This window comes from Alosa alosa, chromosome 7 (assembly GCF_017589495.1).
Source record: "Alosa alosa isolate M-15738 ecotype Scorff River chromosome 7, AALO_Geno_1.1, whole genome shotgun sequence".
NCBI classification, from domain to species: Eukaryota; Metazoa; Chordata; class Actinopteri; order Clupeiformes; family Clupeidae; genus Alosa; species Alosa alosa.
In genome coordinates, this window is record NC_063195.1 from 239,583 (window position 1) to 254,446 (window position 14,864).

Below are 14,864 nucleotides of genomic sequence, written 5' to 3' on the forward strand. Positions count from 1 at the left end.
CTTAAGCCTACTAAAATAAATAGTATTTTATTTGTATTGGTTGTTTAGAGTAAAAAACCGGTCGGACTAAAAGGGGGAAAAAAAAATATTTGGGTCGGTTCTAAATTGACAGGGTCGGTCAGGTTACGGCAAACGAAAATATTTTTAAGGATGGCCTGGCAGTGTTTTTTTGCGCTTCTGCAGAAGTCAGCCAAATATGAATGTAATTCTGTGGCATAAAGCAGATGTATTTGTTTATTGTACAGAAAAATAAAAATGACATGTCAAGCAGTCAATTGACTACATTGCAGTCAAGAAGTAGGGCAAATTAAATTACGAAACCAAAAAGCCTCTATTGGCAGTAGCCCTGTTAAAAACGTCGCCAGATAGTATTAAATCGGCAACAACATTGTTTGCTGCAGAAGCCTACCCAAGGCTACAGATTAATTCTGAACAGTTATTTCTCTACTGGCTCAATTATCACACAAGACACTGTTTTGATTTTGCGAGTTAGCGTTCGCCCAACACTGACAATAATGTAGACAGCAAATTTCGATTTCGATTTCCGTTACCACCGTGTAGTCAAGCCTTAAGCCATACCCAAGTAGCCTAAATCGAGGTAATGTTTAATTATGCATGATTTATTTTGTTGTTGAGTTCGTAGGCTGGGATTACTCTCGGTAAAAAGTGTATGCTATGTATGCTAAAGTGTATGCTATGTAAGAGAGACCTTTTGCGGGCTAGCTGCATGTTTTAGCGAGTTAACTAAAGTTTGTTGTCTGAGCTGTCAGCCAACCAGCCAGCCAGCCTGTTGTTGCACTACTAAAGTGGAAACTGGACAGACAAACAGTATGGTTTAGTATTACCAAAGATCCTTTTATCAACTGTTTCTGGTGTGGCCTACTTTGGCCGCGCAGGTTAGACACCAAAGCAACATTTCTTAAGTTGGAAATCAAATGACACGCACAAACAGGCATCGCACTTTTAAACATTTTATTAGTAGCCTACCTAGCTGCCATAAGCTGTAGCATCAGCTAATCTTCCTGGGGTCCACACACAACAGATAACAAACAAGAAAATCAACATACAAGACAAAAGAAAGACAAGAAAAGAATAAATAACTAAACCATCAACACACAAAAATAGACAACAACAACAACAAAAGAACAAAAATCTAGTAGCTAGTGCTTTTAAATCTTAAATTTGTCTATGTATGTCATGTCATCTCCACCACACTTTGTCCATCACAACATATATTTTAAGTTAAACATGTAAAAATAATACAACATACAACATTTCTGGAAAATTAATAAATTGAATATTTTGGCTGATATGTGTAATATTTAATAAAATACATTTGGAACAGTAGATGTTATTTTTGCTTGAAAACACACGTTTTGTTGTGTTTTGGAAACATGTAATTGGGCAGTCGTGGCCTACTGGTTAGGGCTTCTGACTTGTAACCAGAGGGTTGCTGGTTCGAACCCCGACCAGTAGGAACGGCTGAAGTGCCCTTGAGCAAGGCACCTCACTGCTCCCCGAGCGTGGCTGTAGCAGGCAGCTCACTGCATTGGGATTAGTGTGTGCTTCACCTCACTGAGTATGTGTCACTAATTCAAGAATGACCCTGCAGCAATAGTATATGTCTTATATTAACGTCAATTCCAGTTTTGTTAACACGGATAGGAAGCCAAGTTGTAGCTCCGAACTTACTGACAATAGCCTAAGCATGATCAATGGCAACATCCGACTCTGATAGGCCTGCCTATACAAAGAGATGAAGAGACTGTCTGACTGATTTTTGTTCAAAAAAGTGAAATAATACTGTTCATAATATTTTTCCCCTCAGGACCAGACAGTGTGACATGTTTTCAGTTCTGTGCAAGGAACCACCATCACACCATGGTAAGTGATAAATTACTTGTCCTCCATTTACTAGTGTCACAATGTAGCCAACATGTAGCCTATATTATTATAAAATATAGGGATATTTTGTAAGCATTTATTTACCAGTAAGAATAGCCTAGCCTAATGTTATCCCTTTGCATCTCTCCACAGGGATACAAAGGCTAGGGTTGAGTGATGTTTTTGTATCAAAGAAGGGATGACACCTTAGACTTATTTTATGTGGCATTTTCAAAATGTGTTGGCTATGCAGGTCATGTGACGCCTCTTCCAAGACACAGGCTCAGTTACTTTGCCATTATTATGACCGCCGCGCAGCAAAGGTTTAGTCAGATTTTTTTTTTATATAGGTTTAGTCAGATTTTTTTTTTTTTTTCTTTTTCGCATGTCCAAATTTCCGTCAAGGATTCCCGGGACACTGTAAGACCGGGGTACACGAAACTTGGTGGGCATGTAACCCCACATGGATAGCATGGAACCTCCTGTTTTCGTTTTGATCTGTAGCCCCCCCACTGGACTGGACCCCCCGAAAGGAGGGTAGGGCAGACACAGTTTTCTGTGAATATCTCGAGAACCGTAGGGTTTAGGAGGACCATTTTTTTTTGTATGTTGATCTCAAAGGGCCATGTCAACCTATTCCATAACCACTCATTTCATGTATAGCGCCACCTAGTTAAACACAAAAAAGTAAAAATGAGGTGTTGTAATCGCAGGTATCTGTGACCTAACATAGTCAAAACTGCAACTAAATTGGAAGTGTAGGATCATTATGACACCCTCTGAATGCACGCCAAGTTTCGTGGAATTCCATTCATGGGGGGCCACACAATAAATTAATTTATGTTACTATACACCAACTGGCCTGTAGGTGGCCGGAGACAGTTTTCTGTAAATATCTCGAGAACCGTAGGTCCTAGGAGGTCCACCTTTTTTTTGTATGTTGGTCTTAAGGGGGCATGTCAACCTATCCCATTACCACTTATTTCATGTATAGCGCCACCTAGTTAAAAATGAAAAAGCAAAACATTAGGTGTTTTCATCACAATATCTCTGGCTGACATGGTCAAAACTGCACGAAATTGAAAGTGTAGGATCATTATGACACCCTCCGAATGCATGCACCAACAAGGATTCCTGGGACACTGAAAGACCGGGGTACACGAAACTTGGTGGGCATGTACCCCCATCTGGATAGCATGGAACCATCGCTTTTCGTTTTGATCTGTAGCCCCCCCACTGGACTGGACCCCCCGAAAGGAGGGTAGGGCAGACACAGTTTTCTGTGAATATCTTGAGAACCGTAGGGCCTAGGATGACCAATTTTTTGCGTATGTTTTGCCTCCAGGGGTCATGTAAACCCATTCCATATGCACACATGTGCATAAACAGATACACAAGCACACACAAACATTCACAGTAATCCTACGTATGACACATACTCACACAGTAGACATATATACGCATGCATGCACATGCACACACACGGGCACATAAACAGGCAAACACACAAGCACATGCACGCACACACACCCACCCACACACACATAAACATAAACATTTACATGCACACAATTCAAGAATTTCTCAGAATTATGAACAGGCAAGATGGGGGTGGGGTTGTATAAAATGTATAATTACATGTGAAATCTATGAACTAATCATGTTTTGGTACTTGTTGTCTAGCAGATACCAGTGAGAATTGTGAACAGTGTGCATAATGTAATTCAGTGAGACAGTTAGAATCATATACAGTGGGTCCCCGTTAAGTTTGGACGGGTTCCTTCATGAATCACGCACCCCATTTTCTCAGCAGAAATGGCACAAACTGCAGTTGACACAAACAACCACAAGGTGTCACTTGGGTGCCACTACTATTTTTGATGCGACTGACTTACTGCTTCCTTGACGCAGCAGGGGCACGGGAACTTAAATTGATCACGGTAGTTTAAGCTTACACTTGACAAAACATTCTAATATGAAAATGTAGATGCAATTGTTGTAAAATGGTGCAGCTCCTTTAAGAAAGCACCGTGTGCAGGGATGGAGAGAGAGAAAGCGAGAGGGGATAGGCCTATGTGTGTTAGAACTTACGTACGTGCTGTTGAGACTGGAGTGAGTCATATTCAAAATAATGCAAAAAAAAGCAATTATCCTCATTCATTGCAACCAAAGCATGCCTGCTTGCCGACATTCAAACGAAAAATATATCAAAGCACCTTTTGCGTTTGAAAAAATAAAAAAAAAATGTTTAAACAGCTGGACAAATGATTTAGCTAATTGATTATATAACCTGTACACCAGCAATTGTTGAACATTTACCTGTACAAGTACATTGACAGTAGCCCAGCCTAACAGCATGTTGTAGGCCTACTGTAGAAATTTCACTTAAATTGCAACCGCAACATGCCTGCTTGCCAACGTTCAAACAACAACGAAAAAGATAATAAAACAACAAGAGGGTTGAGTCTGAATGACACTGAGTTTTTGTAGTTAGGAAATATTTTCGTATAAAAAAATGGTCATTCTTCAATCTCCTTCACTGACGCCTATGGAAAAGGCTTAACGTCCCAAAAAAACGATCAATGATCATCAAATTTCTCTCTCACATTGCTCCTCATAACCATCTATAAAAAGTGTTTTTCTTTTCTTTTTGAGCACATCCGAATCCCAGGACATAACGCACTGGACCTTATAACAGGCTCGAGATATAATTCCAAAGGGGGCAGATAGGGGCCACTGCACTTAAAACTTAAAAAGATAAAGCTTTCCGAACTTTGAAATTGCGATCAGTGACTGGCATCGGGTGAACGAAGCTTTTCGAAGTTGAACAGGCTATTCAAAACTATTTGCGCACCTCCGTGTCACAGGAGAGACTGGGCTCTCCCTTCTATGAAAAAGACGTTAGGCTACCTGCAAACTGGCCTATGATTTCATTGCTGAGTTTGCGGCAAAGCAAGAAAATGTTTTTTTTCCTGAGTCAGGATATGGCGAGTCAGTGTCATTTATTTGTCCAATGTTAGCCTATAGATACAGACCAGTACATCTTATCAATAGTTTGAATGTCGTGTGTGTTTCTGCTCATTGACAAATACCGTTCAGCACAATGATTCATGCCCAATTAATTCCCCCTGTTAAAGTGTTCGCCTTTGTTACACTATTTGGTTTTGCGGATGTAGCCTATGATAAACACCATATGGCAAAATATGTGACTCAGCTAATGTTATAGGCTATACAATTGAATTTCCCCTCTTAAAGGCAAGCTGGTGTAGCTTATTAGACTAGGCTACTATTAAAATACACCGACGGTAGCCTTGGCTATGTGTAAAGTAAGCTATCGCATGATTTCATGCACGTAAGTGAAAAGGGCCTTGCATCTGTCAAGTTCGCACAGGGCCTCGCATCCCCTTGCGACGGCCCTGCAGCTCCTCCTAAGACAGCGAGGAAAAAGTTAAAATACGCGATAAACCCGGGAAAAGTTGACAGGTTTGTTTCGGTCCCACTAATTTGAAACTAACATTTCGATGTGTCGATGTTTTTGACTAACGAACATCGAAACGTTAGTCAAAGTTTAATAATGTTCTACACCTTTTTCTAAAGAATAAAGAAAATTAAGAAGACATCTGAGCTGCACCGGCGTCTCTCCTTCTCTAACACTTTTTGGCTTTGGCTAAATATTTCTAAAATCATTTGAGTTTCACTAGTCACATGTTTTAACAAGCAACACTTGTTATTGAACTAATAACAGACGTGTGTCGAAAATTGACTTTATTTTCCATACGGAGAAATAACATATGCAGAGTCTAACCAAGGTCAATTTTGCCAAAAAAGCCCTCAAACCTGAAAACACATGAGGCAAAAGTGCAAAAAACACAAAACGAACTAAAATCACGCGCGCGTATTTTTGTATTGCAATCATTGTAGCCTACAGTTGTAACAACGCGTAACAGTCGTTTTACTCCCCAGATGCGCTCATTATAAAGAACGTTTAACGTGTCCCAAAAACAGCTATCAATTAATCACCAAACGTCTTATAAACAAGTATTGCCAGGAGCAACACCTTGCAAAAAATGATAACAATAGGCCTAGGCCTTAATATGGCTCTGCTCCTGCCTAGATTCGAACTCAGAACTGCCTGTTGCAGACCTGTTCTGGAAATACATGCATTAACCCAGTGTTTCTCAAAGTGTGGTCCGCAAGCTATCCCAAGTGGTCCGCGAGCAGACGTGGTAAAATATGATATAGATGAGTTGTTTGCAATATTGAACCAACTTGTATGTAAATCCAAACAGTTCTGCAACACTGTCTATGTAAGATATGCCAGTTTAAATCATATGAATCCTCTGACACAATAAGCAAAGTGAAAATACAATAAGCAAGGTGGTTCAGTGAGTAGGCCTATTGTGCTGATATACTGTTGAAGTAGGTCTAATCTATTTTTTTTTAGCTAGGTGGTCCATGCATTTTTTATTGGTTAAGTGGTCCTCCATCTGAAAAAGTTTGAGAAACACTGCATTAACCCACTTGACCGTCAGACAACGCTATCTGCTTCGAGTAGGCCTATTGGGTAGGACTGTAGCCTACACTGGTTGCTGTGGCACAGTCTTGAGTGACCGAATTCGTTTTTCTTTGTCATATGAATGCTGTCATTTTGTTAACATTACTGTTAAGGAGATGCTGTAGGCAAAGTCTATATTTCAACCTCGTTAGTGTAGTAAAAGAAATCAGAACTATTCACAAGGTTTCTGGGCAGCATATTTATGTTCTGTTAGCAAACAAACTTCTCATGACTACCGACAAAGTAGCCTACTGCCAGCTGACGAAGCTCTCATTTTTAAAACATTACTGAGAGACAGACACTGCACAATCAAGAAATCTTGCCACTGAATCCAAAACTATGTTTAACATTATGTACAAGGCTTAGGCTACAGTGGACTAGCATGTTGCAGGGGCTGCTAAAAACACAGAGAAACGCACTGAAAACTCGGCCAATCACAGCCCTTGCTGTCGACGCGCGCTTGTCTGGTTCGACCGTGGAACTCCACAGCGGACTATGCTGCCCCCAAGCGGCTGCAGTTGTACTTACATTTCACCATTCACCATGATTGTGAATGAAGTGTCAATTTTTAACTGGGACCCACTGTATGCCTTTCAGCGTGACTTATTTTTGTGGAAAACATGTGCTGGACTGGGCGGCGGTCATATTTTGTACCGCTCTGCGGTACATCTATTTAGTTAAATCACAGTCAGTTTTCAAGGGTCAGACCACTCATGCATTTGCTCATTCCAGTCTATTAATGCACTGAACATTCATCTCCTACGATTTCTTAGAAAGACAGAGCAGGAGGTTGCATATCAGGAGCGTGAAGGAGTTAATCTTGTATTTACATGTCAACTGTACTATAGTCTTATTTAATATATGCATAGGATTAATATTCTGCTGATTTGTCTTCCCATTACCATCCCACAATCCCTCTGTCTTTCTAGGAAGACGTCAATGTCAACAGCAGAAGGAAAATTACTCTGCAGGCCCTTCCCATCTTCCTGTAGGAAGATGGATTTTTTAAGACCTGGAATGTAAGTTTTTGATTAAATTGTGTGTCCTCCTTCACTCTTTCTTCTTTTTTTACTTTGTCTTCTCTAAATATCTCTATTTCTATTCAGCCCTCTCTGATACTACCTTGCAGCCAAAAGACAACAACCACAACCATCTTCTAGCCACCAGAATAGCAATTAAATCATACTACAGTAATTCACCAAGAATGTCATATTTGGGAATTTTACCTTAACTTTTCATTCACTGGTATTTCATATTATATTAAATACACATGTAGTGTTTTTCATTGACTACTCTACTCATTAACTAATTACTGTTATGTTCTTCAGGCAGAAGAAATTGACCTGCCAGACTTCTCGGATGCAGCTGTAGCTATTCTCACTGTCTCGGGTGATACAGACTCCCTTGTGAAGTTTGGTCCTGCTATCCATTCTATAGTTCTTGACGGAGATATTGTTGTTTGTGATATAGCAGAGTTGACAGAGACATAATTTGGCTATTTGGCTTAATTTATGCACTTCATCTCGATTATCCAAAGCAATTGTCCTACACATTTAATTTCATTCAAAAAATTATAATGGGTTTGGAAAACCTGAAGTGGTTACCTCCTAGACTGCTGCTTAGCCTTAAAAATAAATTGCTGATGATGGATGAGTAAGCAGTCTGTCTTCCAAATCTCATGGTTGGTACTGCCAGCATGTTAATACTCAAGCAAGCAATGGAGCTTTTCGCTTTTATTTATGTTGGCCTATTATTTTGTTATTTGAGTATTACCTTTGTTGAAGTGGTAAAAGGTTGGCTATAGTAGGCTATAGACTAGACGTTTGATGATGTCAAAGCACATCACATATGAAGCTTTGTGCATGAGATGTAATTGCTATAGATTCCAGTTAAATCGTCCAGTTTCATTGGGTGATAGATTTCAATCATTTGCTGGTAGATGAACCAACAAGATAGATAGATAGATAGATAGATACTTTATTGATCCTCAAGGGGAAATTCAAGAACAAGCTGAGGCCAGCACAGGAGTTTGTGTCCGCAAGAAATTAACATGTTGCTTGTTCACTCGTGTTTGAGGTCGTTTCTTAATAGGATATTTATAAAGGTACGTATACATGTACTTCATTATTCACCACTTTGTGAGTGAGTGAGTAGCCTAAATTGTGAATGGCAAAACATCAGGGACTGAGGGGGACTGATTTCCATTTAGGTTCGTTCTGAGCAAAAAACATTATTTGATATCATTATATTATAATACCTATATAATATTAGGTCTTAAAAATAATAGCCTAACTTAAAGGCACAGAAAATGTCCTTGCTTTAAGCCTTGCATAGCCTAACCTATGTATAGTGCTACCAACTGCATGACAGGCCTATAAATATTTGCCTAGTGTCTCTGGTATCTTATTTCACAAATTGTTACAGTAATTTAGACTACATACTTGGAAAAGGCAGTTAGATAGTGTTGGATATTAATATTCTTTTTTTATCAACTAGTAGTTCTAGCCAATTATGCAGGGGAGATACCGATTCATAACATCTGACTAAATTCATCTTATAAGGGGTCTGGGGAACACTGTGTGGGCAGGTGACTTTCCAAGCCTATGGAGTTTTGAATAATATTCAAACAAAGGTTAATCGGTATGATAAATACCGTTATTAACCGGTTATCTAAAATTGAAAATTACGTTTTCACTCCGGAACAATTGGTTTTGCTCCCGTTTTCAGTTACGCCCTTTCAAAACTGTGTTCGCTTTTCGGTTTTCATTTTCATTCTTTGAACCGTTTCTAATCCCTGCTAAAGATATTTGGCCTTTAATTATAGTGGGGGTTGAAGTAAAAACCTTCCAAAGAATTAAATAATTGAATTAGATACCCATATCCAGTACTTAGTTACTGTCCACCAGTGTGTGTGTTTGCATGTTTAGTAGTGAGGTGGTAGATTAATAATTACATTCTTGTTATGTACATTTTAAATTGTTGTATAATAAATCCAAAAATAATGTTTTGACTAAGAAGGTAAGATAAGATAAGATCCCACAGCTGGGAAATTTACTTGTCACAACAGCCCAGTAGTATTTAAATAGAGAGTAAGAAAGTTGTATTCAGTATGCCCAGCATACAAGCACACCTAAAAAACAAAAAATCACACAGTGATTGCAACACGCCTTAGGGCTTCACCAATACTTTGAGGCAGAAGGAACCAATATATATGGTGAATAAAAAAGCTTCACATCACATGTACAGTGGAAAATGCACATATTAATAATGAAGTTCAGACACTACATTAACATTACAAATTTTCATGACAGTAGTGTTATACATTCTGATGGCAGATGGAATAAAAGACCTGCAAAAGAGCTCCTTCTTACTAGTCAGGGGGCCTATGTGTTTTTTACCTGTTTTAACCCTAGTTTTGTGAAATTGTATATTTCACTATAATTAACACCATAAATTTCGCCTAAATCACTGGCTATGTTGAATAAAGTTCACAAAACAGTTATTTTCTTATTTTCAACAGTATAATTGTATGTCAGTATTATGATTGTATGTCAAACAATTAGAGATAAGATCAATAACCAATCAGTTTCACCAAATACACATACTCCATTGCTGAAAGATAGCAAAATCACAGAATCACAGATGAGACCTCAAACAACATTTAATTTATTTACATATACACAACATATTAGATCTCACCTCCACAATTTCCTCATCAAAATCTACAACTAGTCTACTAAACCCTATTTGTACTCACCTTCTTAAGACTGGTCTCCCCTTCCTGGATAATGTTTTGCTCTAGATTATAAATAATTCTATCAGGGCATGTACCACAGTCGTTTACGACATCTGTTATTAAGCCCTCCCTCAAAAAACCTAGCCTTGTATCGATACTGGTCCTCCTGGACCTCAGCGCTGCCTTTGACACCATAGACCATGACATACTACTTAGGCTTGAAAATTTGATCAAGGCATGAGGCATCAAAGACTCAGCACTCACTTGGTTTAGATCATACCTTCCTAACCGTCAACAATTTGTACAGGTCCATAATAAATCATCTACCCAGATTATGGTAAAATATGGAGTGCCTCAAGGCTCAGTACTGGGGCCCCTGTTGTTTAGCAGATGATACGTAACTATATCTCTCCATAAAACCTGATGAATTAACCCCGTTAGCCAAACTTGACACATGTATAAGAGATATAAAGACATGGATGACAAATAATTTCCTGCTTTTGAACTCAGATAAAACAGAAGTCATGGTTTTAGGTTCTAAAAAGATGAGGGATATCCTATCCACATCACAGGCTTCATATAGTAATCTTCCACTGACCTCATCCACAAGTGTTAAAAACCTAGGAGTTATAATTGACCAGGAGCTAGGACTAAGTAATCACATAAAACAGATCACCAAAACTTAATTTTACCATTTAAGGAACATTTCAAAGATAAGGAAGTCCTTATCCTTACCAGATGCCGAGAAATTAATGTTTTGTCATCTCAAGGATAGACTATTTCAATGCTATTGCAATGCTATTATGCTGATTGTAATAATACCTGTCTAAAGAGCTTACAGCTTATTCAAAATGCAGCTGCTCACACACAAAAAAAAATATGAACAAATTTCCCCCATCCTAGCATCTTTACACTGGCTACCTGTTAAAAGTCACTGACTTCAAAATATTACTTATAGTTCTTGGTTGGTTGCCTGCATTGAAAGAGGACACCTCATGAAGGCGCTCTTTTGTCTGCTTCTGACAGAAGAAGCACTTATCTATACTGGCAGCAGCTGCTGCTGAACAAGTGTACAAAGTCCCTTTAGATGGACTTGATGCAGTTGCAGGTGTTGCTGCAGGTTCAAAAGATGGTCTACCACGTCTTTTCTGAAGACACTGAGTCCTGCCTGCTTCACATGATTTCTAGTAGTGAATCTTAGCATGCTGCAGATAGATAGATAGATAGATAGATAGATAGATACTTTATTGATCCCCAGGGGAAATTCAATGCTCACTACGGAGCCCCGGATATGTCATGGGGAAAAAAATAATAAGTTGTGGCCACGAAATAGCAATTCGTTCCCACAAAGTACTAATTTGTGGCCACGAAATATTAATTCGTTCCCAATTAAATAGGTAATTTGTGGCCAATGTAAATATGTATAGTCTAACGTGCACTGGACAGCTGGGTGAGCAAATCGAGCGCCAGTAGAAGCCTGTCGTGTCGTGATGCCCAAGGTGAGTGTCTTTTCTTGTCCTGTTCTTGTCTTCTTGATATGCCCTACAGTTATTTAGGCTAATTAGGTTTGTGTTTAATACTTTATTACAATGGTAACGTTAGCTACCGTCTCACCCGACTTACAAACTACGTTGCCATACTACCGCTTAGCCTACTACACGGCGTTCTGTTGTGCAATGTGCGGTGGTAAACACATCGGAGCTGCAGCCCTGCACAGACATCAGGAGGAGGCGAGGTAGCCTATGCTGAGCATAAAGCCAGTGTTCTGTGTGGCACGAAGGTGTCTCGTTTAACCTGGCTAGATCCTCTCGCTAACTTATTACTGCAGACCTGATCCGGGCCCAGTTCTGTTCAGATGTTCACCTTAAAACCGACTAAAAAAGTGTCTTTCATTGCCACTGATCATCTTATTTGAAACTAGCATCATGTGTTGGAAGCTCAGCTGAGGGAATACATAAGCTAATATTTAATGATGCTACCTACCGACGCCATTTTTTACAGTCTAGATTCTATTTACAGTAGCTCACTGTATCACGTTGCCAAGGGAACCTTTAGCCTTTATCAAAACCGTTTTGACCAAAGATTCTAGAGAGTAGCGCTCTATAATCTTTGGTTTTGACTAAATCTGATGTTTGTTAAGTCTATAAAACTAATTATTGAACAAACATTACTATTCCTGTGTGCACGTTTTTGTAATTATGGTTATCGTAGTTCTTAGCTTTGCTGCTGCAGACAGCTACAGCAGCAGCAAACCGTCAACTATCAAAACCCTCCCGTCGAACACTACATGAAACTACTGTTAGCTCAATCATGTTGTAACTAGGATATCCGCTGGATTTCTTTTTTTTTCATGGGCCGTTTATTGAGTTATTGACACTGCTAACGGATAACAGCTAACGGTTGGCCCATCTAATCTAAAATGTTTGTTCAACAATTCGTTTTATAGACTTCAAACATCCGAATAGTCGCAACGGTGATTGACGTGAAAATGTGACATATAGCTAAAACCTTATCCGTATTGTCTTATTAAAATTACGTGATGACCATAAATAAAGTCATCTATGATCACAGCCAATATGCTATCAACAATACAGTAACGGTGGAATGGAGTGTTATGGTGACACTCAGTGTCATGATGACACCCAGTGTCATCCTCCGGAAAGTGGTGGTGAATTACAGCAGATAAATAGTTCACTATATTATTAATCGGTCTCTGCAGTGAGATGTGATACAATTCCTTAAAACTATTTTGTTTCCTGTTATGTTGGTATGGTTGGTCCTGGATAGAACACTGATTAGAAAATTGATCAGTCTATCACAGCCTACTGATAATAAAACCATTTCACTTTGATTTATCAAAGATTAAAGTAATTTCATGGACAGTAGGCCATCAGATGCTGTTCTTCAGTAGCCTAGGATGATGTTTAAATCTGCTGCATCAACCTCAGAGCTCAACAATGTGCAGCTGTCTTTAAAAATAAATGAGAGGCAGTGAGTTGAGTGGTAAATTAAATTTACAAGGATACAAGGAAGTTTATTGTCACATGCATATAGTTACTGGAAGTAAGAAATGCAGTGAAATTATATCTGGTGTCAGCCTATTTACACTGTATCCTCCTTTATTCATCCCTAGGAGGGAAATTCAAATTAGCCCAGTAGCTCACACGACAATGACCCAAAAAAGAAAGAAAGATGGAGCCAGTATTTGCAGCAACAGTATTCATAGATTGAGAATCTGGAAAATCTATTCGTTTTTAAGGCTGTTTAACTATTGATTTTACTTTCCTGTGTTTTACAGGTCAACTATGGATACTCCACTGCGAGAATTCTTGAAGGAGCGCAAATTGCAAGATGTGATTCAGAAACTTGAAGATGAAAATGTAAGCCACACCAGCTGCTGTCTTTGCTTGCTCTCTCTCTGTATTTTTATTATAAGATTAATATTGACTATTGACTATGACTATTATATTTTAATGTAGTCATCATTAATACATTAAAAAGTCAAGTGTGTTTACACAGCAATTTAAAATAATTTTCAGTCATCTTAAATTGGAAAAATATCATTTCATATCATTATCATATGTAAATGTATGTCATATGTAAAAAGTACGTCAAATGAAAAACAAACAATGTGAATACCTACACCCTTCATAGGTCTTAATTTCCTTTAAATATCCATTGACATTCTATGTTATGCATGTGGATGTATTGATGCATTTATTTATTGATTGGAGTATCTTCCATTTTTTTTCCAGATTGATGAAACTGTCATTCCATTAATGACAGAGTGTCCACTGTGGCCTTCTGCAGACAAGCAGCACTGTCACAAAAATCACCATCCAGGAAAGAATCAAGGCTACGACAAAGACTGTCTGGAGGTGAGGGGATGCCTCCAAAAAAGAGATCATCTAAGTTGGAAGGAAATACAAATGCCAAACGTGAAGTGAGACGACTGGAGGTTGGTTGGATGGATTATGATGAGGACGAAGAAAGGTACAAACAGGTGTAAGTCTGCAAATGGTGGAGGAACCAGGCATCTCTCTATTGAAAAAGACGAAACAGTGGCAGATATCAAAGTTATGGCTGAAAATATTTTTTTCCCCAATGGCCGTTCCAAAAAAAAAAGTCTTTCAAACTATTCAACTCACAGATACATATTAATGTGTCTAATACAATAGATGAGCTGTATAACAAAAGCAAGTTGAAAATGCTAAGACTTTATCTGTGCACCAAAATGAAAACGGGACAGCAGCCCCCAGTAGGAGTGGAGGATGATCACACAACAAGCCAGCCCTCAGAAGTAGATCTCACTGACCAGAATCAAGCTGTTGAGTATCTGTTGGTGGAGAACAGAAATTCAGAATCAACACACCACCATGTTATTAATGATGGAGCTTCCACGAGTGGATATTTGGAATTGGACGAGACATTACCATGGGATGGTCTGCTAACTCTGGGCGAAGGCGAAGATTCCCATGCAGTTATTTTTGTAGGTGAGGGCAGGCTGGATGTAACTGAAGATGAACCAAACCTTGAAACAGCCATTCCAGAAAAGGAGGATGATGCACCTTCTGAAACAGTGGATCAGTCACTGTCTGCTCCAGTGCTTGCAGGGGAGGCAGATGATTCAGCCCAAGCACTTTCTGAACCACAATCTTCTTCTGTAACACTGATTGTAAGAAGAGGTCA

General features: G+C 39.0%; 1 long non-coding RNA gene across 1 annotated transcript; it reads left to right on the forward strand.

Moving 5' to 3' along the window:
- Window positions 1-1,665: 1,665 nt before the first annotated feature.
- On the forward strand, window positions 1,666-8,075 carry LOC125298376. Its single transcript, XR_007194193.1, has 3 exons — window positions 1,666-1,884; window positions 7,369-7,458; window positions 7,768-8,075. It is a non-coding gene; the product is annotated as an uncharacterized LOC125298376 (long non-coding RNA).
- The last annotated feature ends 6,789 nt before the right edge of the window (window positions 8,076-14,864 follow it).